Genomic DNA, 17,104 nt, shown 5'->3' on the forward strand with positions numbered 1-17,104 from the left:
CTTATATTCGGGTCGGCTTATACTCAACTATATACAGTATATATTTTTGTTATTTAAACTATATATATTGTTATGGTTTTTTTTCTTGAAGTGACACACCACCCAAGTCATGCTAGGGTTTTTTTGGTGAATTTTGACACACCAAGTGCAAAAGGTTGCCCATCAATGATCTAGACGCTATACCCCTATTTATGCAGGCCAGAATCCCGTTGGCTTTCTTAGCAGCCGCATCACATTGCTGGCTCATGTTTAACTTGTTGTCCACAAAGACTCCAAGATCTTTTTCACATGTACTGCTGTCTAGCCAGGTGTCCCCCATTCTGTATCTTTGCATTCCATTTTTTCTGCCGAAGTGAAGTATCTTGCATTTGTCCCTGTTGAACTTCATTTTGTTAGTTTCGGCCCATCTCTCTAGTCTGTCAAGATCGTTTTGAATTCTGCTCCTTTCTTCTGGAGTGTTGGCTATCCCTCCCAGTTTGGTGTCGTCTGCAAACTTGATGATCGTGCCTTCTAACCGTTTGTCTAAGTTGTTAATAAAGATGTTGAACAGAATCGGGCCCAGGACGGAGCCCTGCGGCACTCCACTTGTGACTTCTTTCCAAGATGAAGAAGATGAATTGGTGAGCACCCTTTGGGTTCGTTCGCTTAACCAATTACAGATTCACCTAACCGTAGTTTTGCCTAGCCCACATTTGACTAACTTGTTTGCCAGCAGGTCATGGGGGACCTTGTTGAAGGCCTTACTGAAATCCATGCTACATCCACGGCATTCCCTGCATCTACCCAGCTTGTAACTTTATCAAAAAAAGAGATCAGATTAGTCTGGCAGGATTTGTTTTTGCTAAATCCGTGTTGACTATTAGCAATGACCGCATTTGTTTCTAAGTGTTTGCAGACCACTTCCTTAATTACCTTTTCCAGAATCTTGCCTGGTATCGGCGTGAGGCTAACCGAATGGTAATTGTTTGGGTCGTCCTTTTTTCCCTTCTTGAAGATAGGGACCACATTCGCCCTCCTCCAATCTGCTGGGACTTCTCCCGTTCTCCAAGAGCTCTCAAAAATGATTGCTAGTGGTTCCGAAGTAACTTCCGCTAGTTCCTTCAATACTCTTGGGTGTAACTGATCTGGCCCTGGAGACCTGAATTCATTTAGAGCAGCCAGGTATTCCTGGATGACTTCTTTCCCTATTTGGGGTTGGATTTCCCCCAATCCTTCATCCACTCCATGTTGCTGAGGTTGAGGCTGGCTTTCTTTTTGTGAGAAGACTGAGGCAAAGAAGGCATTAAATAGTTCTGCCTTTTCCCTATCCCCTGTCAGAATTTCCCCATCTTCTCCTCGCAGAGGCCCTATCGCCTCCTTGTTCTTCCTTTTCTTACCGACGTAAGCAAAGAAGCCCTTTTTATTTTTTTAAATGTCTCTGGCAATAAAAAGGGCTTCTTTGCTTACGTCGGTAGGAAAAGGAAGAACAAGGAAGAACAAGTGAGCCATTCCCACTTCGCCAAGCAAAGAAACACGGCTTTTCTGCTTGTCAAAGTGGAGATCGGCTCCCTTCTGGCCAGAAGGGAGCCGATCCCCACTCGCCAAGCAGAAATGCCACGTTTCTGATTGGCGAAGTGGAGATTGCCTCCCTTCTGGCCAGAAGGGAGGCGATCCCCACTCTGAAAAGCAAAGAAACCTCGTTTTTCTGCGGAGCGTGCCCTTCTGAAGCCTGCCTCGGCCCTTCTGGTGGGCCAGGCAGACCTTCCGGAGCTCGCGCTGGGCCTTCTGGAGCCCACGTCGGCCCTTTCGGTGGGCCAGGTGGGCCTTCCGGAGCCTACACTGGGCCTTATGGAGCTCGCTGCCGTCTGTTAGAAGCAAGGCAAGTGGGGTTTATTTGTCTGTGGAATACTGTCCAGGGTGGGAGAAAGAGCTCTTGTCTGTTGGGAGGCAGGTGTGGATGTTGTAATTAATCACCTTGATTAGCATTTAATGGTGCTGTGGCTTCAAGGCCTTGCCTGGGAGAATCTTCTTTTGGGAGGTGTTAGCTGTCCCTGATTGCTTCCTGTCTGGATTTCCCCTGAGTGTTGTTCTTTATTTAGGCTTTTCCTTAATCCCTCCTTATTATCCAACATTTTCACTTATCCAACACTTTTATTTTTCAGTTATTGTTTTTTTTGGGGGGGGGCAAAATTTCTGTTCACCTATACTTGAAAATTACCTTGGAACTGCTCTGAGTGTGATTATTTTATATAGTGACGTGATTAGTTTATATATTGACATCAATGTACATAACACCATCTCTTTTAACTTAAACCAGGCTGGAATCACATAATTTCAAAAAACTCCAATTTTTAGTCTACCCCCTGACAATGTAGGAATCCATAGCTAAAGTATCCCTGAAAAGTGGCCATTTAATCCCTGCTAAAAATTCTGGGACAGTTTTCTACTTTGGTTTGGAAGATTATCTAAATCCAGCATTTGATTTCATTAGGAGGTAGGTTTATGAGCGTGTACATGGGGGGTGGGGGAGAAAATGTGTCTACTTTTGAGTAGGTAAATGTAAATTTTAGGTTTTAAAATCTTAATGGATTTTAGTGACTTGTGTTGGCCACAAATCTTGCAGAATAAGCTTGTCCTCACCATGTAAAGTTTGTAAACATTACCCTATTAAAATGTATTGTTACTTTTTAATTTAAAAAGTATTTATATCCATAGTCAAATTAGCTAAAAATATTTGATGGAGAATTACTGACAGAAGTACAAGGCATTTTTAAAATCGCATTTTAACCAAAAGAAAGCAGCATGATAAACACCTGTAATCTACAATTTTTGTTTTGCCTTTTTCCCCCTCCTGTGCGATACAGTGTTTTTTTTTAAACCCAAATTCTCCATCTTTTGGATCTTGTTTGAAAACATGTCTACAGTGACGTATTTCTGCAGGAATCTTCCTTCATAAAACCCTCTTCATTGCTTTACTTCCTCTCTCCCTCCCACCCTCAGTTGAAGGGAAAAGGTAGTGTCCCTGCTGGTCATGCATTGAAATGGAGATTTCCTGGATTCCCTGTAGAATTCTTGCAAACTCCACAAATCCCTTCCTGCAGGGAGATTGTAATTTTCAGCTATCTGTACTACAGTATGCTTTGTTGTTTGTTGTGTGAGTTCTCCACATATAAAGCACACACACAGTCCTTCTCCTTTCTCCCTCTCAATAGAAAAATCTGCTTATTGTGATCGAGGGAGAATACACTTGAGAGGAAGAGGACTACGTCCTTCCAACTGCGCATGTGTGTGATAAATTGCTATTGTGGTTTTTTAACATGTGCCTTTAGAGGGCTCTGGCATTCCTTCCTCCAGTGTTGTTCCAGTAACCTCATACGGTGTCCTCTGGTAGTGCCAAAGAGCAAGAAAGAGGAACAAAATAATCTATAAACAGAAACCATTCCTCAAAAGGTTCCACTTCTTAGATTTTTTTTGCAATTAACATCATTCAATTCTTTCTCCTTTTGGTCCTCTATCCTGCTGCTGATACACATTTTAACACTAAAAATTACCCAAATCATTAACACAATGTATTTTTTTCTTGCCTCAGCAGAGCCCTCAGTAAATCAGGCATTGGCAGAGGCTGCTACTAGAGCTTCTGACTGTTGTTGGAGGGGTTTTCCAGAGATCATGATGATAATATGGTCACCAGTTCTGGAAGCCAACAAGCTCTTTAGAAATAGGAGAGAATAATTTTCAGTAGTGTGGCTTGGATCTTCCCCAGAGTCTTTTGTTTATTTCAATCTGAAAAGCTTGGTTATAGCATCATGACTGATACCAGTAGAAAGAATCCAATCTGGGACAAGGGTTTTGCTTTTCTACTTGCTCACTTGCCACGGATCATATCAGCTTGGGAGTGGAGGGTGGGGGTGATTTCCTGGACTATGTGGGTCTTACCAGTGGCTGCCTCTTTTGTCTCGCTGGTTTTCTGGGTGGCATCAATCTTGATGACACCCTTGCCACTTCAGATAATGCTTTGTGCATCAGACAAAGACGATCCTGGTCCATGCAGCTTGTTTCATAATACATTTTTAATTTTAAAGACTGTGCCACAGAACTCTGTGGAATTTCTCTAGAATATAACTGAGAAAGTACTTTAGGTAATGAGTTGTCAGCACAGGAATCTTGTTTGGTTCTTAGTTGTTTACAACATTATCTTAACAGTTTCATACTGAGTAATCTTATATACATATTTACAGACTTGTTTTGTTGAACTCTACAATGAACAATTAACGTTAAAGAAATGCTTATTTTACGATTGGGGAATTTCACTATTTTCCTTTACCATTACTAGCTGCTGCTATAAAAGAGTCTTCTTCCTCTGTGTTTGCATAAGATTGGGTGAAGGGAGTACTTAAATGTATGTGTTCCTTTGAATTAGAATAGCATGTAAATTAGCCAGTGAAGTGATTTACCAGAGTTATTGAGGCACTGATTAGTCTGAAATTTTTCAGCATCAACAGTGTAACGGTGCACTATCATTGTCCCCTTGCAGAAAGGCCTTGCTAAGTTTGATAGAAATGAGTGTCTGATAATAGTGACAGGAGTAAAGAATTAGCAGTCAGTTGATGATCAACTCAAGTCTACCATAGCCAGAACAGGGTTGTGGGTGCACCTAGCTGGATCAGGGGGGATATATTTCAACTCAAGTTCTGTGATGCTTGTTTCCTAGTTAAGGACAGGGTGGCTGGAATCTGAAGGGCAGCAAGCATCAAGTAGGCCAGGCAGTGGTCAAAAGGCCAAACTTTTGAATTTGAACCAGGCCTTATCAATCCTTCAGTTTATACTTATTACCAAGTTTATATTGCCTCATCCTGTGTATTCTTCCATGAGTCAAAATGGCTCATGGACTAGAGCAGGGGTCCCCAAACTTTTTAAACAGGGGGCCAGTTCCCGAACCTTCGGACTGTTGGAGGGCCGGACTATAGTTGGCTACTGAGCAATAATAATAATAATAATAATAAATAATAATAATAATAACAACAACAACAACAATAAAAAAGAAGGTTGGAAGAGACCCTTTGGGCCATTGAGTCCAATCCCCTTCTGCCTCTGCTCACCAAAAGCACAAGCAAAGCATCCCTGACAGATGGCCACCCAGCCTCAATGTTAATAATAATATTAATATTATTATTAATAATAATAATAAAATATCTCAGCCGGCATTTGGAAACAATAGACATTGACAAAATTACCATCTGCCAACTGCAAAAGGCCACCCTACTGGGATCTGCACACATCATCCGAAAATACATCACACAGTCCTAGACGCTTGGGAAGTGTTCGACTTGTGATTTTGTGATACGAAATCCAGCATATCTATCTTGTTTGCTGTGTCATACAATAAAATAATAATAATAATAATAAAGAGTTGTAAGAGAAGAAGAGACCCCTTGGAACATTTAGCCCAACCCCCTTTTGCCCTTGTGCCATGGGGGCTGGATAAATGGCTTCAATGGGCCGCATCCAGCCCCCGGGCCTTAGTTTGGGGACCCCTGAACTAGAGCATGCCTAGATCCAGGTCACTCAGTAGATTAGGCCCCAGGCTGTAAGGATTCAGAGTTCATGCCCGTATGATATCAAGTTTACAAGTGAATTCTTTACTGTTTTGTTTGTGGCCACATACATTCCTCTCTTAGAACAAATTATCTGCAAAGCTTGTGTCGGACACTGTATACGATTTCTACCGAAACTAAAGATGACTATGTCCTTAATCAACTGATGCCTTGGTGTCTAAAACAGCAGGTTGACATGTCCCTACAGAGCTCCCACATGAAAGGCTTGCCTCGGCAAATTAGCATGGAATTCAGGCACTTGGCTCGGAATCTAAACAGAAGAATTTTTGTAACAGTACTGAGTCATCAGAGCTTTTGGTTGGTGAGGGGTGTGTGTGTGTGTGTGTGTGTGTGTGTGGTTTTTACTTGTATTTAAGCATCTACCAATATTTGATTCAAACATTGGCTGTCCCTGTATAAATTGAATCGAGAATTGTGGTTACACAGTGAGAAAAGATACGTTTCCTACCTGTTGTAGAAACCCTGGCTTAGTTTAGTTCTGACCCAGTTTCTAGAAAAAGTAGTTGTTTAGAAAGATGTAAGTGGAATTATACATATTGGAAAACACACCCATTCTTTCTAGTACTTAAAATAATGGAATTATGTCCCAAACAAGCAGTGTTTCATTTGTGCAGAGTTTAGACTAGTTATTGAAACAGAGGAAACATGGAGATTCCAAGAAACCTCATAAAATAAAATAATACAAATGGCAAGGAGGCCTCTCACTCATAATTAATGACTAGTCCGTTATTTTATGGAGCATGACCTGGAAATACTCAGTCTGATGCTTAGTATGTTTACATGGCCTCACTGATTTCCGTGACATTTATTGGAGCTTACAGTATATACTTGTATATAAGTCGACCTCATGTTTAAGTCAATGGCAGGTTTTGAGGGCAAAATTATGGATTTTCGTATGACCCAGATTTTAACAGTCCATTATTGTAATTTCCTAATTCCCTAAAATTAGTTATAGCTTTCAGTTCTATAGGTTAAAAAATAATTACTGAAACAAAGCATGGGCTTTTAACTTCATTAAAATAAATGCTTTGTTAGATTGTAGGCATTGTCATGCTTCAAACTACATGTAGAAGGGAACTTCTTGAAAGGGTCATAAAGATGTCAGGCTCATTGAACACATGCATACACTTTAATAGGAGGAAACTAAACGACTTCGTATCTATACTTTGACATTTTCTTAGTTCTCTGCCATAGTCTTTGGCCATACTGTCAAGACCCAGGCTACAGAACACCAATACACACAAACGACTGTCTATGTACAAAGAAAATGTGTCCAAATGACATATATTGTTACAGTTCCCCGTACAAAGCTCAATTTGGCCGTACCCGACAAAATGAAAAGGAGCAACAGCTCTAACACAAAAGTTGTTCAAGTCTGGTATTGGTTCCAATACATATAGGCTTCAGGGATACAGTCAATGAAAATATCTTCCAAACAGATGGTTGGTCATGTTGCTGTATACTGGATTGAAGAAAATAATGATGGAGCACCGCTCTCAAAAAAGTCTTCAAAAGTAAAGTCCAAATAAAGTCCCAAGTCTACAGGGGTCCCGGGTATTTTTGACCCTGTTTCAGGGAAAAACCCCTTCTTCAGGAGTTGTTAAACTCAGCAACAATGAATTTCTATCTAAAACAAAACATAGAGTAACAAGTATTTTACCAGCAGTATTAACAGAAGTAAAGGTAACCCATATAACAGTATTATACTTACATAGTGCTAAATGCTTTCACTGAGTGACTCTGCTTGTGGTGATTTCAACTGCGAGTAATTCTGGAGGTTCATTCAAAGGTTTTTAAAGAGTACTTGAAGGTTTAAAGGAAACAGCTAAAATTAAGTGATTCATTAAGTCCCTGAGGGGAAAAGGTTTTAAACTTAAAGATCCAGTACATTTCCCTTTGGGATAATAGTTTTTCCAAGTCCATGAAAGGTTTTTGAGAGATGCATTCCAGAGCACAAAATTTAAATGAGGTAGATGAATGTTTGTATTGGGTGAAGTGTGAATATAAAAGAGATTCTGTAGATAAATTTTTGATTCTGGATTTATGTTCAGAGATTCTGATTCTCAAGGATCTGGTTGTTTTTCCGATATACCAGAGATCACAGTCACATGTCAAGAGGTAGATTACATTGCTGCTATTACAAGTAGAAAAATGTTTTAGTGTGGTGCCCACTTTGTTCCTATGGTTATATATCTCCTTAGTCTTCCAAGATTGAGGACAACACTTACAGTGACCACAAGGATAATGGCCTCTCAGGGTGCTCTTCAGTGTACTAATGGGAGTGATTAAATCTGTATGGATTAAATATTCTCTAATATTTTTAGTACGCCTGTTTCCAAAAATAGGTAATTTATCACAACCTGAAATATCTTGAAGAAGATGCCAGTGCTTTTTTATAATTTGGATTATGTGTTTGGAGTAATGCGATAATTCTTGTGTCCAGATAATTTGATTTTTAGTTGGTTTAGCAGATTCTTTCAGTAGGGTGGTTCTATCAGTTTTTTCAGCTTTAATTAATGCCTTTTTGATGACATGTTTAGGATAGCCTCTACTTCTAAACTCCTGGCTTAAGGTCAGGCTTTCATGAATGAAGTGTTCATTAGAGCTTGAGTTACGCTTTAGTCTAAGTAGTTGTGAAAATGGAAGATTGGTCTTTAAACCAAAGTGGTGGAAGCTGTTATAATGAAGAAAAGAATTTTTATCTGATGGTTTTCTGAAGTTCTTGACTAACAGTTTGTTATGATATTTATACACAGTAACATCTAAAAAATTGATATGTGACAGGTTGAGATGACTGGTAAACTTAATAGACGTATGTATAGTGTTAATCCAATTAGAGAATCCTACTGCGGCCTCAGTTGTTTTAAATACTATGAATATATCATCAATAAATCGGCCAAATGTACTGGATCTTTAAGTTTAAAACCTTTTCCCCTCAGGGACTTAATGAATCACTTAATTTTAGCTGTTTCCTTTAAACCTTCAAGTACTCTTTAAAAACCTTTGAATGAACCTCCAGAATTACTCGCAGTTGAAATCACCACAAGCAGAGTCACTCAGTGAAAGCATTTAGCACTATGTAAGTATAATACTGTTATATGGGTTACCTTTACTTCTGTTAATACTGCTGGTAAAATACTTGTTACTCTATGTTTTGTTTTAGATAGAAATTCATTGTTGCTGAGTTTAACAACTCCTGAAGAAGGGGTTTTCCCTGAAACAGGGTCAAAAATACCCGGGACCCCTGTAGACTTGGGACTTTATTTGGACTTTACTTTTGAAGACTTTTTTGAGAGCGGTGCTCCATCATTATTTTCTTCAATCCAGTATACAGCAACATGACCAACCATCTGTTTGGAAGATATTTTCATTGACTGTATCCCTGAAGCCTATATGTATTGGAACCAATACCAGACTTGAACAACTTTTGTGTTAGAGCTGTTGCTCCTTTTCATTTTGTCGGGTACGGCCAAATTGAGCTTTGTACGGGGAACTGTAACAATATATGTCATTTGGACACATTTTCTTTGTACATAGACAGTCGTTTGTGTGTATAGATACTTTACAAGTATTCTGGGACTTTGTATAGTACAGAACACCAATAACCATGCGCAGAGGCCGGATTCTATCTAATATCTTTATTAAAGGAATATATAAAGTCAATAAAAACAAGTGAAGAATATAGTTCAGAAGTAGACCTTTCAGGAAAGGTCAAATATAGTCCAGGAAAATAATGTCCAATATGTGATATTAGAGTCCAAAGTTATAATCCATTAACCGAAACACACACTTTGCCAAGCAATAGTGTGGGGAGATGACAAGGTCTTTTAGTCCATTGAAGCTTGACAACAAGGCTGGAAAACAAACTTGATACTTGGCTAGACAAGACTTGATACGAGGTAACAAGAAGCAAGAACAAGGTCCGTGGCGAGGTCCGCGGTCAAACGTGAAACAAGGCAGGCTTGGAACTTGGTCCGGAAAAACAAGGAACTGGGGTTACGAAGTCCACACACGATCTCACTCCTCAAGCTGACGAGTTGACTCCGCAAGGTTTCCCTTGCGGCAAAACACCTAAATAGGGTCTCGTTTCCCGCCAGAAGAACACTTTCCCTGGAGAACTAGAAGTGAAACCCAACTCCGTCCAGATGCATGACTCCTTAGAATTTCCCAAGGGAAGCAGACCTAATCAGCTAATTGTTTGGTTGCGATTCTGAGGCTCCGGCGATTCGCCTCCCTAGCTCCTCTATCTCTATTATAATTGTCCTTTCGAGAAAACGGGGGAGAATTCTGCCCAAGGCTTGTTTGGCTGACTTCTTGAGGGCAAACATCCTCCAGGTGCAGGGGCTCCGATTCTGGCTGAACCGGTGGAAATCCCATGTTTTCCTCTTCGTCTGCCACAATAGTACTAGGAACGGGACTACAAGGCCCATGAGACATCACACATACATTCATTGTGCTAGAAAGTGTATGTGGGCTTTCAGTCCTGTTCAAGCATTTTAAGTAGACATGCCCATGGCCCAACATATAATAACAAAGCAAGACTATAGACTTCAAAATATCTTTAGGGCTTTTGTTCCAAAATACTACATTGTGGCTATTCCCTCCCATGGGCACCCCCAAATCCATTGCACTTGCCCAACGTGCAGTTCCCCACAAGACCTGAAAGGGAAAAGCATCACAGCATTCAGGCTGGGCAGTGAATCCATTCCAGGTATAAGCTAGAACTCTAAAGGAACTATCCAAGATGCTGTATTGCCGGTTATTCAGAACACAATCACCAACATCCAAAGAACTAGTTCAGGCACTCCAGAATACTTATATAGATGCCCAATGGAGATGTTACATCATCCACACACAGCAGGCCTACAGTCCCATTGCAAACTATGTCTTTCTTATGATTGAAAAGAAATTTATCTACACTGAATGGAAAGTTGGTACTTTTGAGAAAGCGAATTCTGAAGGATGGTTTTGTACATGGAAAGTGTAGGACAATTTTCCAGAATACTGGTTGTGACTCATACAGGGTTTTGCAGAAAATATAGAAGATGTCCTCAGAAGAGTGGGGTTAATGGGGAGTGTTCGGGAAAGCATGTGTGGCTAGCTCTCAGGTGTTTTTCTGGCAATTGATTTGGTGCTATAAATAGCAAAGCCGATTTGGAGACCACCAGGAAGAGTTGTCTCACCAAAAAGATGGAATGGGTGCGATAATCCTGTGTAAGTTTTATGACTTGAATAAAGCAATTACATACCCTCTATGTGGAGTCAGAGATCACATTTATGCTTCTGGAGGGTTAAGAATCTGCAGGGAACACTGTTCCACATACTCTTGGTCTGATTTGCAGGGATCTAGAAGCAAGAAACATAGTCTGTCTTTTTCTCATTTGAAGTCACTGATGCTCAGTCTGCTCAAGTATACAAGGCTGAACACTGCTGGGTTGCAGGCTCAGTATTAAAATCATTCCCCCCCCCCCTTCCAAAGGCAATTCATGGTTATATGCTAATTACACTGCCGCCTGTTGGCAATCATAGATGACATTTACCTATGTAACAAGCTGTTAGCTTTCAAGCGATGGTACTCTTGGGCACTGCATACTATCTGCGAGGATAAAAATGTGCTTGAAAAGTACCCTTATGTGACTGAATATCCAAGGCATTGTCTTACAGGAAAATTTCCAAGTTTTAATGTAACAGTGCACTCTAATTGTAACCTCTGATTATGTTGATAGGGAAATCACCAAGGATTAGTGTTCCAGATAAACATGGGCTGCTTTCTAAGATAGCTGGAAATATTAGTTTTGTAGACCTGGGTTTCTAGCCTTGCTTTACTTACAATACGATCGTTTTACAGGTTGTGTATCCCTTATGTGAAATGCTTGGGACCAGAAGCTTTTTGAAGTTTGCTGTCCTTGGAGGCTGAAGGAGTGTGACTTGCTCAGAGTCACCCAGTGGATCTCCATGGTGGAGAGGGGATTTGAACCCTGGACTCCCATCGTTACTGTACTTGTAGACTGAAGACTGAGCAAAAAGAAAATCTTGGTTGGAAACCTATAAAAAGTTTACACACATATTAATGCATTACACAACTGGGGGCATTTTTTCAAAGGTTGCGAAAAGGGGAGGCTACTTTTCAAGGTTATTCAAGTGCAGTGGAAGTGTTGTTGTGTGGCTTAAAGTTGTTTCTGACATGTAACAATCCTATGATGATTTCTTCATAAGATGTGTTCTAAGGGAATTTGTCTTTCTCTGAGGCTGTGAGAGTAGGACTTGTCCAGTCACTTGATGGGTTTTCATAGCTAAGCGGGATTCAAATCCCGATTTCCCATTATTCTGGTCCAGCATTCAGAACTCTTTGCCATGCTAGTTGTTTCCAGTAAGTGACAGAGAAGATCTGTGCCTGACCTCAAGGCCCTGCTGTCAACCAGAATAAATGAGACTGGGCTAGATGGGGCAAATAATCAAATGCGATATAAGTAAGCTTTCTCCATTCCATCCTCTTGTTAGTAGCTGTTTCCTTTTACAATATAGAACAAGGTTGGGCAAATAGGGTGGGTTCATGTTTCTCCTCCTAGGTTCTTTGTTTCTCCTCCTAGGTTCTTTGGATCCATACCCTCACAAGTATACTCCTTTTGAAAAACGGGTATGTTTTATTGTAAACAGTGGAAGGATGGACTGCAGTTAATATAAAATGTGCATTGTCATAGACAACTCTGCAACTACATGTTGCCCACTCCTAATGTCAAGAGAGTACCTGACAGATGCTTCTATCTCTAAACCCTCTTATAGCTTTAGGGCTCCTAATTAACTTTTCTATATTGTTGACAACATTACTTTCACTGTGTCTGCTCTGAGGAGTTCAGAATCACCTTTACCTTTTGTTGACCATAGTAGAAAGGCTGAAAATAAATATAGGATGCCTCCTGTTGCATATGACAGCTGAACATTCTCTAGGATCTATATTACCGAGTGATGGTTACTGGTGAAAGCTTGTGGACAATAAGAATTTAAGAATATTTAGAAAATTTGTTTGTTTTTGCCGGGTTCTTTAGTGAGTGAATCCTCAAGTGCTTGCTGTTTTGCAGCAATGGCTAAAATGTCCACAGTGGTAGACTTTGAAAATGCCAAGTTATAATGCAGAGCTGTTTGCATCACTTTCTCTCTGAAATGTGTTGTGCACTTTAAAAAAGTAAAGCATTTTTATGGATGCTTCAAGATCTCACCTCTATTGTAGCTTGTGTCACTAGGCAGCTTTTCCTTGGTTCTTGTTGCCTTCCTGGTTTCACAAGTATGTAGCATATGTGTGTTCTAAAAATAGACTTCACATTGAATGTTATCACATAATAAATTGAGTTGGAACTACTGTTTGCTGGAAGCATCCTCTTGCTTTAAGCAGAAAGAGGAGCTGCAAAAGAAACTGTAGATCAGTTCCTAATATTATTATAGTCAATTCAGTGTGCATTTGCACAGCTGTTACTGAAACATTTAAACAATCCTGTTGCCAAAATTTTGTTCTCTTCTCTTCCATTACATTTTTAAAAGAGGAGAAATAACACTGGAAACAGAAAGAAAATTGAGAGAATACAGAACTTTTTTCTTTCTTAGAATTGAGGCTATACTCGATAAGCATTTTTGTACTCCTCCACCCCCACCCCCCAAACCCCCACCCTTCATCTGATTTCTTCTAAATTTAGCTTACTGTCATTGGAAAATAGGAGCCCTATTCTTGGCTCCATTTTCCCCCTGTCAAGGTTTTGGCTACTTGCCTGAAACCATTTACTCACAAGTAGTTTCAGGATTGTAGTGCCAGATTCTGATTCCTGAGATTTTCTAATACTTTAGAAGAAAAAGTAGTGACTCTGAGCAAAAAAAATATACAAGGTTAGAAATCCCCTTCATCCCTGAAGTCTTAAAATATTTTAATAGAAATAGCACTCAGTTATATCGTATGCAATTCCCACATGACATGAACACTTGTAGACATTTGTGACAGCATCTCACAGCTTTCCCAGATGTTTGGATTCAAGAATATTTACAAAGCGTGAGTAAGCAGGGTTTTACTTTCGTCTAAATGAGTAATGCAGCAAATTCTCCTGAGGTGATATCAGAAATATTTGCTTATGGCAATAAGCCAACCAGAGCCGGCCCTAGGTATTTTTCAAGTGTAGGCAAACAGAAATTTCGCACCCCCCCCCCCCAAACCAATCACTGAAAAATAAAAGCGTTGGATAAGCGAAAATGTTGGATAGTAAGGAGAGATCAAGGGAAAGCCTATTAAACATCAAATTACATTAAGATTTTACAAACTAATCACCAAAACATGTTTTACAACAAATCAACAGAAAAAGCAGTCTCGACTGCGCCCCCATATGTTTTGCACCACAGGCGACTGCCTAATTTGCCTCATTGTTGGACCGCCTCTGAAGACAACATTTTACATTTGCGGTCATATATAAAGAATGTCTCCCTTTAGAAATACCAGTATTTCAGCCTTTTCAAACAGAAAGAAGTTTGGCTGCAGAGGGACAGAGATTTAAGGGCTGTAGTTTGTTCACAAAATGGTCTATAAAGAGACAGCTCTAAATGGCATCTTCAGTCATCTACCAGGACACTGCCACTTCCCTTCAGATCTCCAACTAGATTTACCAGATCTTAGGGCCCTGTACTGGTTTTTGTGGGTCATTTCCAGGTGGGATATAAGGGTGCAAATTCTCCTTAGTTTTGGTCGACTCAGCTCCAGGCAAAAAGTAATGGCTATATACAAGTCTCCAGCTTAGTTAATAGAACAGCAGCTTGCTATCATTTGGGAAGCTTAATGGGTTTGTTACTGCAACTCAAAAAGACTATCCAGTGGAATCTTACTTTGTTATTCCTTCTCTCCCAGTAATTGTGTTAGGGCTTACCCTCCATTCTGCCATGCATCCACTTTCTGGCCGGAAACAAGTAGGCTACATTCAATGATCTCCATCCCATCTCCCTAATAATCCTTTAATTTCACCTTGATCTGGGAACAGCCCTTTTCAATAATTTTTTTTTGTCTCAAATTCCAGACAGGAAAATATATTCTCTCTGTGTATGTATTTTTGAATGACATTTGTGAGCTTTTCCTGCATGGCAGGGGGTTGGACTAGATGGCCCATGTGTTCTATTCCAGCTCTGTTATTCTAAGATTCTATATGCTGGAATTCAAGGACATTTTATGTATATGTTGTGGTCTAAAGTAAAATAATAATAATAAATAATAAATCTTTATTTATATCCCGCTTTTCTCTCACGAAGGGACGCAAAGCGGTAAAATACAATACAATATCAATCAACAACAATCAAAGACACAAATACAAAACATAATAAGCAATAGATAAAACATAAATAAGCATTTAAAAACTTACTTACTTTACTTACTTAGGCGATCCCTCGTAGGCTGAGGATGATAGTCCGTTTCTGGTGTCTTGGGGGTGGGTCTGTAGGTGGCTGAAGAGACCTATTCTTGATCCGCATGTTTTCCCGCAGTGAGGACATCGATTTCCAGGTGGAAGGCGGTCCCGGTCAGGGTTGGCTTGACGCTCCTTCCTCTTGGCATGTTTCTCCCTTAAGCCCTCCATTTGTGCCTTTTCGAACTCCAAAGCACTGCTGTTCACAGCTGACCTCCAGTTGGAATGCTCAAGGGCCAGGGCTTCCCAGTTCTCAGTGTCTATGCCACAGTTTTTTAAGGCTGGCTTTAAGCCCATCTTAAATCTCTTTTCCTGCCCACCAACATTCCGTTTTCCATTCTTGAGTTGGGAGTAGAGTAACTGCTTTGGGAGACGGTGATCGGGCTTTCAGACAATGTGGCCAGTCCAGTGGAGTTGATGGCATAGGAGCATCGCTTCAATGCTGGTGGTCTTTACTTCTTCCAGCACGCTGACATGTGCCCGCCTGTCTTCCCAAGACATTTGCAGGATTTTTCTGAGGCAACGCTGATGGAAATGCTCCAAGAGTTGAGTGTGACATCTGTAGACCATCCACGTTTCGCTGGTGTAGAGCAGGGTTGGGAGGACAATGGCTTTATAAACAAGCACCTTGGTATCTCTACGGATGTCCCAATCATCAAACACTCTCTGCTTCATTCGGAAAAATGCTGCACTCGCAGAGCTCAGGCAGTGTTGTATTTCAGTGTCGATGTTGACTTTTGTGGAGAGGTGGCTACCAAGGTAGCGGAAATGGTAAACGTTTTCTAGTGTGACACCATTGACCTGTATTCCTGGCATTGCAGAGGGATTAGCTGGTGCCTGTTGGAAGAGCACTTTGGTTTTCTTGATGTTCAGTGAGAGGCCGAGCTTCTCGTATGCTTCTGCGAAGGTGTTTAGAGTGGCTTGTAGGTCTTCTTCTGAATGCGCACAGACTACGTTGTCATCGGCATATTGGAGTTCTATAACAGATGTTGTGGTGACCTTGGTTTTGGCTTTCAGTCTGCTGAGGTTAAATAGCTTGCTATCTGTCCGATAGATGACTTCCACTCTGGTGGGAAGCTTCCCATCAACAAGGTGAAGTATCATAGCGATGAAGATGGAAAATAAGGTAGGGGCAATAACACATCCCTGCTTGACACCTGATTCCACCTTAAATGGGTCACTTTGGGAGCTGTTGCTGTCCAAGACTGTTGCCATCATGTCATCATGGAGGAGCCGCAGGATGTTCACAAATTTGTCAGGGCACCCGATTTTTTGGAGGATGGTCCAGAGAGCGCTGCGATTCACTGTGTCAAATGCCTTTGCAAGGTCAATGAATGCCATGTACAGAGGTTGAGTTTGTTCCCTGCATTTTTCTTGGAGTTGTCGTGCAGTGAAGATCATATCCACTGTTCCTCTGGAGGGGCGAAAGCCATTCTGGGATTCTGGGAGGGTGTCTTCTGAGACAGGAAGAAGGCGGTTTGCAAGGATTCTTGCGAGGATTTTCCCAGCGGAGGTTAGAAGGGAAATACCGCGATAGTTTCCGCAGTCTGTTCTATCCCATTTCTTGAAAAGGGTGACGATGGTGGCATCCTTGAAGTCTGCCGGGATATTCTCAGTCACACACACTTTTTCAATGAGCTGGTGGAGTTGTTGTATCAGCTCAGGTCCACCCTCTTTGAAGATTTCAGCAGGGATCCCATCAGGTCCGTTGGCTTTGTTATTTTTTTGTTAGCTGATGGCATTGCTGACTTCTTCCAAACTAGACAGTGCTGCGAGTTCATCGTTTGTTTGTTTTTGTGGGATTTGTGAGAGGGCCTCTTCGGCTACATTGAAGCTGCGATTCAGAAGGTTCTGGCAGTGCTCTTTCCAACGTAGTGCAATTGATGTTTTGTCCTTCAGGAGTTTGGTTCCATCTGATGAGTGTAGAGACTGTATGCCATGGTTTCTTGGTCTGTAGATTATCTTTGTGGCTTTGAAAAATCCCTGAGCATCATGGGTATCTGCAAAGTATTGGATTTCTTCTGCCTTCTTTGTCCACCAGATGTTCTTGAGTTCTCTGGTCCTTCTTTGGACATCAGCTTTTGC

At 40.9% G+C, this 17,104-nt stretch overlaps 1 protein-coding gene and 1 long non-coding RNA gene across 7 annotated transcripts in view; one reads left to right on the forward strand and one right to left on the reverse strand.

The window, feature by feature from the left end:
* The window catches only part of bicra (BRD4 interacting chromatin remodeling complex associated protein), a 104,054-nt gene that overhangs the window by 36,598 nt on the left and 50,352 nt on the right, over nucleotides 1–17,104 (forward strand). The gene's annotated exons all lie outside the window — the stretch shown is intronic.
* LOC134293855 (uncharacterized) lies at nucleotides 6,863–8,313 on the reverse strand. Its single transcript, XR_010000823.1, has 2 exons — nucleotides 7,306–8,313; nucleotides 6,863–7,221 (listed from the first exon to the last, which is right to left on the reverse strand). It is a non-coding gene; the product is annotated as an uncharacterized LOC134293855 (long non-coding RNA).

Source organism: Anolis carolinensis, unplaced genomic scaffold (assembly GCF_035594765.1).
Source record: "Anolis carolinensis isolate JA03-04 unplaced genomic scaffold, rAnoCar3.1.pri scaffold_10, whole genome shotgun sequence".
In the NCBI taxonomy this organism is placed as follows: domain Eukaryota; kingdom Metazoa; phylum Chordata; class Lepidosauria; order Squamata; family Dactyloidae; genus Anolis; species Anolis carolinensis.